At 33.4% G+C, this 11977-nt stretch overlaps 1 long non-coding RNA gene across 1 annotated transcript; it reads right to left on the minus strand.

Moving 5' to 3' along the window:
* Positions 1–1336: 1336 nt before the first annotated feature.
* On the minus strand, positions 1337–5064 carry LOC132734993 (uncharacterized). Its single transcript, XR_009626393.1, has 4 exons — positions 4743–5064; positions 3703–3792; positions 2653–2764; positions 1337–2252 (listed from the first exon to the last, which is right to left on the minus strand). It is a non-coding gene; the product is annotated as an uncharacterized LOC132734993 (long non-coding RNA).
* Between the last annotated feature and the right edge of the window lie 6913 nt (positions 5065–11977).

Below are 11977 nucleotides of genomic sequence, written 5' to 3' on the forward strand. Positions count from 1 at the left end.
TGGTGATCTGCATAAATGAGAGCCATCGACACTTCCGTTATAGAGTCATCAGACACAGTTTATAAAAATATCCCATTTTAAAAAATATGCGTCTTTTTCAAAAATCGAACACATCTTGAGTGATTTCTTTACCGTACACTTTATTAAACTTCCTATACTGTATAAATATTTAATGTTTTATACTAAAATATAATGTAATGATATAAGAAAAAGTACATTTCATTAACGAAAATTATAGAAAATTGGCACTAAACAAGTGTTAAAAATGTCTGTCAAGTGTTACAGACAATTTATTAATGTGATGCCCGCTGACAGTAGAACACATTTTATTCATGATTTTATTCATCAAACGAATAGACATACCCCGAGTGAAACTGCCTAATTGACAACGTGAAATATCTACTTTCTATTCAGACACTTTAAAACGTCACGTAACCTGAGATTGTTTAAGACAACAATCTCAAGTTAAGCATATTATTTTCCTAAGATATATATGCATCCGCGAAAGCTGCTCACGTAATTGGAGTAGATACAAATTTCTAAGGAGAAACTACTTTTGCTATAAGTGGTTATTTAATCCTACATGTCAATAGTACATAGTTCATATTCGCTTGTATATATATTCATACTTTATTTTTGTCTCATTCGTATACATACATTTTTATACATATTTACACATATTCACATAAAATCTGCATACGACCATTCTATTTAAGAATTTTAAGAGACATTATATCAATGATAAACATATTCAAGACCTATACAGTTAGTCTAAGATTAAAATCAAATAGTAAAATTGTATGTTCATTATGCCTACTTCCTTTATTTCAGTGAGTTTAACCCTCCATGTCTTTTTTTGTATCTGTCATGTGTAATATGTTTATATGTTAACTGTATCATGTAACAAGAAACATATCTTAATAAAGAATCTTGACTCTGTCAAGCAATATGAATAGTGTAAAGTGTCATAAAAACAAGTTATTTCATGTTTGCCTGTTTTTGCAAATTATATAATGAACAGAGTACTTTTATTTGCCGCGCGTTTACATGATACGTACTGCACTTACACGGCAGCCATTTTGGATTATTGTTTGAATGACATTACGTAATCTATCGTCAGTTTGGTTTTATAGATTCAAGATTGTATATATATCGTACACACCACTTGATTACGTATCAATGTAAATACTATAATATATATTATATTATATATTATAGTATTTACATGGATACGTAATTAAGTGGTGTGTATGATATAATTAATCTTATTAGACGCGTATTATAACCACAGGTAATGCACCTATCAATATTATGCCCGCCCGGGGGGGGGGGGGCGGCGGGCTGACCCAGGGGAATTTGACATCTTAAAATGTTTGAAGTCTAAATCCCCACCCTAGAGACAACCAATTTTGTCTAAATCCCCACCCTTGAGCCTGCTTGGTGCATCAAATGCCCCGGGGGTAGGGGAGGGGGTAAATATCTAATAGATCAATCAATAAATAAAACTGTTATCAGAAAAACAATGAACAATATAAGTACAAAGGCTTATCATGAGGAAAATAATGAATCCAGATTAATGGGCCTCAGAAGTAAGGTAGGTATAGTCACTCCCAATGAGTATATATGTATCAATTGTAGTTTAATAACTTTGATAGTATTTAAATAATTAGACTTTGAAGATACATATATTTTTTTATAAAAATGGGTATTTTCAAGTAATAAAGGGGCATGATTCTGAAAATAATGCATCAAGGTTATATACCTTCTTAGTATGGTAGTGGTAGTCCCACTAAATGCTGTACCTAGTTTCAATTAAATATCTTTCATAGAATAGAATGTATGACTTAAAAAACTCAAACCAATGCGGACACAGACACACAATCGATCGTATAAGCTCTTTAATATTTTTACTTTTATAGTTTAGCTACAAAATAAACCTACTAACCTAGTTTCTGACTCCACATGACCCAGTTTATGTAGGGATGGTAAGCATGCTGACCAAGCTTAATTATAATTGAACCATATCTGTGGCCTCTTGGAGTGTTAAAACACTAAAAGTTGAGGACACCAGATTTGCGAAGACAGACATTCACCGATCACGACCACAATAGCCTCGTGCTCACAGCTCAGATGAGCTAAAAACTTACAACACTTTAACTTCTTATTTTATTTTAACATTTAACACAAAAAGTCATTAAAAAGACATTCTTCCTCCTCCTGCGGCCAAACCTGGACACTTCCACATTGTTTTTCTGAAATAGAGGGCATTTTTATAATCTTTAAGGTTTCAAATTTATTAAGTTTCATTTAAATTAGTACCAAAAATGTTCTAAGATTTGACCTAGTGACTTAATTTTTGACCCCTCATGACTTAATTTTGAACATGTTCTAGATTTCATAGAGTTGAACATTTACACTAACTTTAATTAAAAATGGGCCAAAAATGTGGCCTCTAAAGTGTTTGCATTCTTTTTCTAAGATTTGACCTAGTGACATAGTCTTTGACCCCACATGACCCAACCTTGAACTTTGCCGAGATTTCAGCCAAACATTTTGACCAAGTTTCATGGAGAAACGACAATAATAGCTCAACACAAAGCTACAAAAAGAACTGACATAATTTTCTTAAGCTAAGTTGTATGGTGTACTCACAATCTGGTGCACTTTCCTCAAGAACCTGGATAGGAGCAGGAGCCTGGATGGGAGCTTGATATATAGGAGCTTGAACCTTGATAGGAGCTTGGGCCTGGATAGAAGTTTTAACCTGGATTGTTTAAAAATTAATAATTTAGTAGCACAACTTAACAAAGATTTCCAACATATATTTTTGATAGATAAAACAGTAGGTGGTTTTAAATTCTATTGGAACAAAACTGGTACTGAATTTTGTTTTTTGTGTGTTGTTTTTTTGAAAACACATTATTTTCTAACAATTCTGCTGGTTCTAAGTCTATCAAACTAATCTTGCAATTATGGTGGAGAATCACGTGATATGGAGACCACATGACATGGTATTGCAGCAATTGATAATCTTTCAGATTCTGGTGTCCATGTGAGAATTTTTGTCAATATCTTTGTTTAACAGAAAATATTTTGGAGTATGCGTAACTGACAGGACTTGCAGTAGCCCCCAGTGACATTTTAAACAATATTGTGCTTTTTCAGGAAAATCCACTAATTTTAAGTTTAAAGGAACATAATGCTTGTGTGAGTAAAATTTCAATTACTGAATAAACATATCATACTTATCCTCTTATTGAAGAAAATGGCTCATTTCCGCATTACTATTCTTCAGAAATTATTTTTTCATCCAAACATACCTCCAAATATTACATTTGCGCTACATGAGCGCAATATATTTATAGCGTATTTCGAAGATTTTCTTTCATGTCTTTAAGAAATCAAATGCAAATTTGTACATCAGAATTCTACGTGTTGTCATTGGTGTGGTACTCTTTCATTTCAAATAAACTTTACAAATGCATAATGGGACTTTAAGATACCATGTTACGTCACAGGTCACCATATCAATGATTCCCCACCATGTCAATGATAAAATACACATATTTAGACCACAGAAGTGCAATACCCCTTATGTTTTGTATGGCTTTCAGAAAAAAGAGTTTTTTTGGCCTCAGACTCATTTAATGTTGAGGCAATCATTTATGAAATTCAACTCATAATGTCATTGTGCCTGAATACCTTTTTCAAAGACCGTGTCTCGGACGCCTTTGCCTTGCCTCTTTTTCTTTTGGCAGAAACACTCGTCAAATGGTCCAACCAAATGTTCACCTGTTTAAATATAAATCAACATTTTAATACATTCACATTTATCAGATAAGAACAAAGCCTTAATGATAAAAAACAATGATGGTAATACATCTGAAAAAAGGATATTATTTTATTTAGATCTGTTTTGACATACATTGTATTTAAATGCATTTTCTTACTTTATTAAAAATCATATTCTAACAGAGACATAGATAACAGAGATAGGCTTCTTCCTAGCCAGTTAAAATACCACGCGTGCCTGCTAAACTTAAAACTTGTAGCAAGTAAAACTTATTAACCAGATATCAAAATCAGTAAAATAATACATTTTCTGAAAACTTATGCATTTGTCTATTGCTGCAGCCTGCAGGTTAAAATATTTACAGTTCCCATTAAAATAAATGTTACATCATTTTTTAAAGAGAACTTCTTGATATTTATTGTTACAAAACTATTCATATGACAAAAAAAATGGCTCAGTGGGTATGTTCTGCCATGTTTTTCTAAGGGAAAGGCATGGAAAGTTACCAATATTTTAACATACAGTCATAGATGAAAGATTTACCTTTCAAAGAAAGGGTATATAATATTTAAGGATCAAATGTACATCCATTAAGTTTTATTTGCTACAAAATACCTAATTTTCCACTTTTTGATAGGCATGAGTGATATTATAATGGGAGTATCCGTTTTGTTTCACTTGATCAGTTCATTCATACTGCAGTTAAAGGGATTATCTCAATCGATACGACATTTTCTGCTGTAATCGTTTATATTCTACAGGCAAAGTGAACGTTCTTTTGTGGATTTTGTATTATTAATACGAGATATGTGTCAGTTTCATGTGATTTCAAACGCCTTGCAGACTCGCAAAAGGGTCTATTCGCGAAAACAGATGACAAACATGAAAACCGCTAGGCTCCACATAGTGTCTGGGTAGAATACAAATGAAGAATACAATCCCTGTATACCTTTGCAAATAAATCCCAATTCTGGGGCAACCTTCTCGCCTTTATATCACACAATTTTCTCTACCGTAGAAAAACTCGAAAAGTTTCATGTCTGCAACTTCAAAAACACGAATAAAAATATCGCCGTCGTCTTTTGACCTTTCGCAGTTACTCCCCTTTTTTATTTTGTGGCGTCGAAATTCCCGAGTCCCGGGATTTAAAAACCGGCCAAAGTCTATTACCCGGGACCCGGATTCCATAAGTTTGTCAAATTCCCGCCTGTCAGGAATGGTCTTCTGTCTAAAGCCCCGTGTATGCCCGCCGCCCCCTCGGTAGGGCAAAATATTGACAGGTGCATAAACGTTGCGTGGCCATGACTTACACTATACCCCCGTTCCCCCTCTACAACCCAAAACCCTAAAAAAAAATTATGAAAAAAAAAAAAAAAAAATTATGACTAAAATATTATAAAGGTATTTTACTCTACTTTCATTTTGCATAGAAATATCACTAGCATCTCAATTATCAGCGCATATATTCATCAATTTTTCACCAATCTTAATAATCTTGGTCTCAAATCTTAGATAAATAAATACTCTTTAAGAAAACAGCACTGGCACCTTCGCTGATTATACGTAGCAAGAAATATCCAAGCCCAAACTGTCAACAAATGAAACTCGGAAGAGATCTGATTGCACCGTTTCGGTAAAACTCTCACGAGTAAAACACACTAAATTCACCGTGAAAGAATATTTCTTTGTATTGCGTATTTAAATATGATAAAATTAAATTATTATTTATAATAATTGTTCAATCAAAGCATCTTATGAAACTATAACGCACCTTTTTTCCTATATGTCAAATTCTCATTCCAAAATGAAAGTAAAATGGGCTTGCAGATTGTTTTCAAATGGAGTATTTTCATTGGACACAGGAAAACCTCGGACCAATGAAAATACTTAAAGGGAAACAACTCTGCTGTGCCAATTTACTTTCATTTTGGATTGAGAATTTGACATATAGGAAAAAAGGTGCGTTATAGTTTCATAAGATGCTTTGATTGAACAATTATTACAAATAATAACTTAATTTTATCATATTTAAATATGCAATACAAAGAAATATTCTTTCACGGTGAATTTAGTGTGTTTTACTCGTGAGATTTTTTCCGAAACGGTGCAATCAGATCTCTTCCGAGTTTCATTTGTTGACAGTTTGGGCTTGGATATTTCTTGCTACGTATAATCAGCGAAGGTGCCAGTGCTGTTTTCTTAAAAAGTATTTATTTATCTAAGATTTGAGACCAAGATTGTTAAGATTGGTGAAAAATTGATGAATATATGCGCTGATAATTGAGATGCTAGTGATATTTCTATGCAAAATGAAAGTAGAGTAAAATACCTTTATAATATTTTAGTCATAAAAAAATTTTTTTTTTTCATAATTTTTTTTTAGGGTTTTGGGTTGTAGAGGGGGAACGGGGGTATAGTGTAAGTCATGACCACGCAACGTTTACCTGTGATTATAACGAAGGGGATTAGAAAACGCGGGAAACAGAACAGTGAAAATAGTATTTCGGAAAGGTATGGTGGCTGATTTGTGCCATTCGTGTTTTCGCCCCGCGACCCCGCCAAGCGAAAAATCGAAAATAACCAAGTTAAAATGGCGGGGGCGCGCAGCGAAAACACGCTAATTAGCGAGGGCGCGGGGCGAAGTTTAATAAATAAAACATCGGTCCGCAGGGCCGCGGAGCGAGATTTAAGAAATAAAATGGCGGGGTCGCGCAGCAAAAACACAACACGCTAATTAGCGGGGTCGCGGGGCGAAATTCAATAAATAAAACTTCGCCACGCGCCTCTGCTAATTTGCGTGTTTTCGTCCCGCGACCCCGCCAAGCAAAAAGTCGATAATTAACATGTTAAATGGCGGGGGCGCGCAGCGAAAACTCGCTAATTTGCGAGGGCGCTGGGCGAAGTTTAATAAATAAAACTTCGCCCCGCGGAAGCGCGGAGTGAGATTTAAGAAATAAAACGGCGGGGTCGCGGGACGAAAACACGATATTTAGCGGGGGCGCGGGGCAACGTTAAATAAATAAAACTTCGCCGCGCGCCCTCGCTAATTAGCGTGTTTTTGCTGCGTGCCCCCGCCATTTTAACTTGTTAATTTTCGACTTTTCGCTTGGGGGGTCGCGGGGCGAAACATGAATGGCACAAATCAGCCACCATGGAAAGGTGTATTGTTAGTCAGATTATCTATATTAGACGTGTATTATAGGGGGCAATACACAGTTTTCAAGACTTCTCGGCAAAACTTAGCACAAAAGTCTGTTATCATACACCTGAAATATATGCTTTTCATAGTTAGCATATTCATATGCATCTCACAGCAAATAATTAAAATGCATGTCCATCTTCTAGTTTTCTGGCACATAGCCCTGTGTTTTTCATTGTTTTTTGTCGCGACAAGTAATGACAAAAATAGCGAATTACTCCTTTTTGAGAATTATGAAAAATATATCAAAACAGATGCTACATTGTTTCTTCCTTCTTAAACAATGCATAATCTGAAAGTAAAATTCAAACAAGGAGACATGCAGCTTTTCCCCCACTATTTTATGTCGTCTGTATACCCGTTAAATTGAACAGCTGATTTCCGAGCTAGCTTTATGGATAATACATTCGAATCTGACAGGTGATACCCAAAATGTATGGGTCAAACACGACTTAAATCAATTTAACTAGATAACTGAAACACATAACTAGGCACTTAAACTTGCAATATAGCAACTTAAAATATTTAGAAGCTCAAATATCCACTTCAATTACAGAATTGTCTCTTATTTGTAAATTTGACCCTTGCCAATTCGAAACTAAATGACCGAAACTTTGTACTGCCTGCTTAACAATGGCAAAAGAAGAGATATAATTTAGGAATGGTGTATTGTTGATTCGTGTTGATTAAGTATATCGATAATGATTGCGTTCGATGAGACAATTTTTAATACTAGCAAATTTATTAAAAACGTAATCAAACTGTGAATTTTGAATAAAATATTAACGTTATTATTATGTCTAATTTAAAGTAAAATAAAAGAAACGGCATTACTGTAGTTTTACGCTTCATAATGAATCTGTCTGTCTGTCCGTCCGTCCGTCCGTCCGACCTTCCATCCATCCATCCATCCATCCTTCCTTCCTTAGAGTCAAACCCCTGCTGAGGACCTAGACTTTAGCGGCGTCAACTGACAAGAATGTTAGTAAAAGAGCTGAAATAAAAGTAATGTAAATGAGTATATTTTTAAAAACAGAACGCTATTAAATAAGAGTTTTATAATTATGTATATTAATATTCTCGAAAAATATTATAACTAGGTAAACATGACATACTGAAAAACAGAAAAAAAAAAAAAAAAAAAAAAAAAAAAAAAAAACAAAAAAATACAAAAAAAAAACAACAACAAAAAACCAAAAAAAAAACAACAACAAAAAAAACATAACCGTGCATTCTTCGATAAAGCCTTTCACGTAGTACATGCTGTCACCTGGTATTTTTGCAATAATATTCAGACCATAATTGTTAATATTTAGAATATCAGGTGTTTCCAGTCAAATTTACGCTTTTTACGGATCGGGACCTACGTGAGACTCCGACTTTGCAATTTTGTATAACCCATGAAACATGGGAGTTAAATCGCTCTATATGAACGTTATTTCTTTACGTTCAGTTACATCCCTTAGACTTACAAAAAAACTGATTGCAGCTTAAACGAAATATTTTTTTATAAAATTTATTTACAGTAAAATTATATTGGTTTCATTATTATATAATTGATTCCCGAAAAAGTTGTAACAAAGAATGTCTCTGTTATTTTACACACATGAATAATGTATGTAAACAGGAACAAAATATTATTTTGCTAGGTTTATCCGTTTAGCAATGATTTTGTGCATGCTTTTATCTATCATGTTTATTTCATAGAAACATTTTGTTTAAAATTCAAACAATAAACTTTGAAGCAGGTATATAGCTTTATACTCTTTAAAGCAAATGATTTGGTCTTTATTTGAACAAACATTCAGGAAATGTCTAATTCTCAAAATAGAAAACATTATGATCTCGAGACTCGTCACAGAGCAAATCAACCAAAAAAGAAGTGCCGGTCAAAATGCCGGTAGCTGTCAATTACAGATACAGTTCTAATTCAAATATGATACTCAGTCTAGGTTTCAATCAAATATGAACTCTTCTTACGAAAGTACAAAACCAAATTTCAAAGACATCCGGTGTTTATATTGTTATAAAAAGGCCACATTGAGAGCCGCTGTTATGCTGAGAAAATTGCTTTTAGTCAGACTGAGGTTGAGAACAAAACGCCAAAACGTGAATTTTTTCTTAACTGTACTAAAACAATCTTAGGAAGAGTGAGTGTTTGTAGCTATAAGTTAAGAATGTGTGCAATAGTACAGTTAATAGGAAAAAACCATACTTAAACTACTTAAATCATAATGATATGCATGTGTATAGTCTAACGCACAAGTACTGGTTTATAGCAAAGAAGGTTATAGTATAAAAAATGGTGTATATGCAACTTCGACATATGCAACTTCGACAAATCAAAAGAAATCTATTTGGAACATTAAATTCAAACCCTATACCTAAATCAATATCAATCTTATTTATTCTTAGAGAGAATCAAGCAATAGCATATTAAGGTAGCTCGCTACTTTCCGACCGAAATATGACAACATCTCAGATCTTGATGATTTTTGGTATGCAAACATATAAATATGTGAGCTTTACTTCTGCAGTATTATTTTATAAATAAACAGCGTTACTATGACGTCAAAGCGCCTTCTATCGATGGCGGCGAAATTGCGTCTTTTTTATCAATAAACCGGTCAGTTCTTATCAATTTTCATCCGATTTCAATGATTTTAATTTTATAATGTTCAGTAAATGTATGTCTTTGTAATGATGTCTTTCTTTAACATTTACTCAATAGTCTGCGATTTTACGTCATTTTTCTCTACGTTCTGACGTCCATATTTGATGCAAATATCGCGCGATATCGCAATAAAGATTGTGTAATAACAAAAATTCAACACGGTGAATTTTGCTATAATTTTCCGAGCGTGTAGAGAGATAGTGAAGGAAAATATTTATGCAATAGAAATATAGGGTCAACGCGTAAGATATTTTGCTATTACTGTTTTAAAATAAAATAAAGGGTGAGTGAAACGTAATGATTTTGGTGAAGTTAATAGATGTTGGAGTTCAAAGAATAATACCAAATAAATTCTTACGTCAAACATTTTGATAGTAAGTATAAACAACACAGGGACTTGATGAAATATATATTTTTCTAAATTGTTGATTATTTTCTCATTGAAAGCATGCGCTAGATGAGCACATTTACAATGTTTAATCCGAAATGTGTTAAAGGGACTCCACTGAGGTTTTTTGACATGATGGAACTGAAAATATTTTTTCCAGATAAATGTACCATTTGATGAAGGTTTAGACCATTAATCTTTGTGCAAAATTTCAGAGCATTCGCGCACTTAGTTTTTCCAGAATAATTATTCAAAATGAAAAGCGTTTAAACGCTTTTCACCCAAATCGGGCTAACAAAGGCATAAAAATACGATTTTAAATTTATAACAAAGTATATTTCTTAACTATCTTCGCATATATTTCTGTTTAAAGTGCCCACGCTCATTTATGTAAGAAATTCAAATGTTATGTGTTTGACTTTTCAACCTCAGTGGAGTCCCTTTAAGAATATTTAAAAACAAACTGTACAAGAAACAAAAGCCTTTATTTTATTTTTATTTTTGCTTACCATCTTTAAGTCTGTGCAATACATAGATTATATAATTATAATCTAATTAAAATGTCATGATAATTAGAAAATGAGCACTTATGTGACAACAAAATCATACTGAATAAAAAAATATATATAAGCAAATTCGCAACTGCAGACTCGAATGTGAAACACCCAATAATAACCATTACTCAACTCGGATTCATTACCGCTTTTTCATTACAGTATAACATAGCGGCCCTCAAAGTATTATTTATTTCTAAAGAGTTCCACTACATTTTACCTCTGTAGAGCAACCACTCTAGGCTCAAAGGGCATTTCTCTTTAAAGGTTATACTGTATATTTTAATTAAATACAAAATATAATTATTAAATAACTTGTGCAACTTTTGTTACCACTGGATACGAATAATGTATTATGTTGACGCTATCTTGTTCATTTTTAATACAATTTAGTTTGCTTTAAAACACCAAAAACACGTGTTTATGAGGTTAGCAATAAAATGGACTTCTCCCTTATTAAGAGAGATCATAATCAGGTTTTTAACTTTGAATTTTCTTCTGTTGCCACGTTGTAATCGGTAAAGTGGTCTTACGCTGAATTCGGAAGGCATGGATTTGAGACACGATTGCGTATTGTACTAATAGATTATCCTTTAGAATTGTTTACTGTGTATGAAATGTTTCAAGGTCCACCTCGGACTCCTGTCATTCATTTCCAAAGAGCAGTTGATACTGTGAGAAACACTGGTTTCGTTAAATTCCCTCCGCTATAATTGAAATACTGTTGAAAGCGGCGTTAAACCCAATATTAAAAAATAAGAAGATATAAAACATAAAATGCATAGTTCATTATTTTCATAGGCTCTACATAACACTGCATTATCAGACAAAAACGAGCTTCTCCCACAACCATAATCACACAAATTGAGTATCCTACATAATCGCCTTCAATACAAGGGAATTTGTATTTAATATGCAAAATTCTCCGCTTCTGAACATACAAAATAAATCCACGGATCATTCGCCTCTAATCGAGAAATGATCGCGGCTTCAGGTCGCCTCAAAGATGCGTTAGTAAACGCATACCGCGAGTCAGCTAGTTTAAAATAAATAAGACAAGAAAAGCATTGATGAAAAGCATCAAAGGGCGTCCAAGCAGCAGGTGCAGACGAACTAGTATATGATGACAAGATATTCTTATAAACTTTTCAATGGTTCAATGGTTTTTACCAGAATTGTATATCACTTATGAATTAACGGACGAAAGACATTGTTCATTATTTATAACTTTGATCGGCATGCTAGAAATTAGAATCATCATTTATAATCCATATGTGCAACGCATGATCAACACCATACTTGTGTAATTGTCCCTTATTATCTTATCGCTATTAGCGAGGACCCCCTCTTAAGGTATCTGTTCACACTT

Source organism: Ruditapes philippinarum, unplaced genomic scaffold, assembly GCF_026571515.1.
Source record: "Ruditapes philippinarum isolate M1 unplaced genomic scaffold, ASM2657151v2 ctg9666_1_1_1_1, whole genome shotgun sequence".
NCBI classification, from domain to species: Eukaryota; Metazoa; Mollusca; class Bivalvia; order Venerida; family Veneridae; genus Ruditapes; species Ruditapes philippinarum.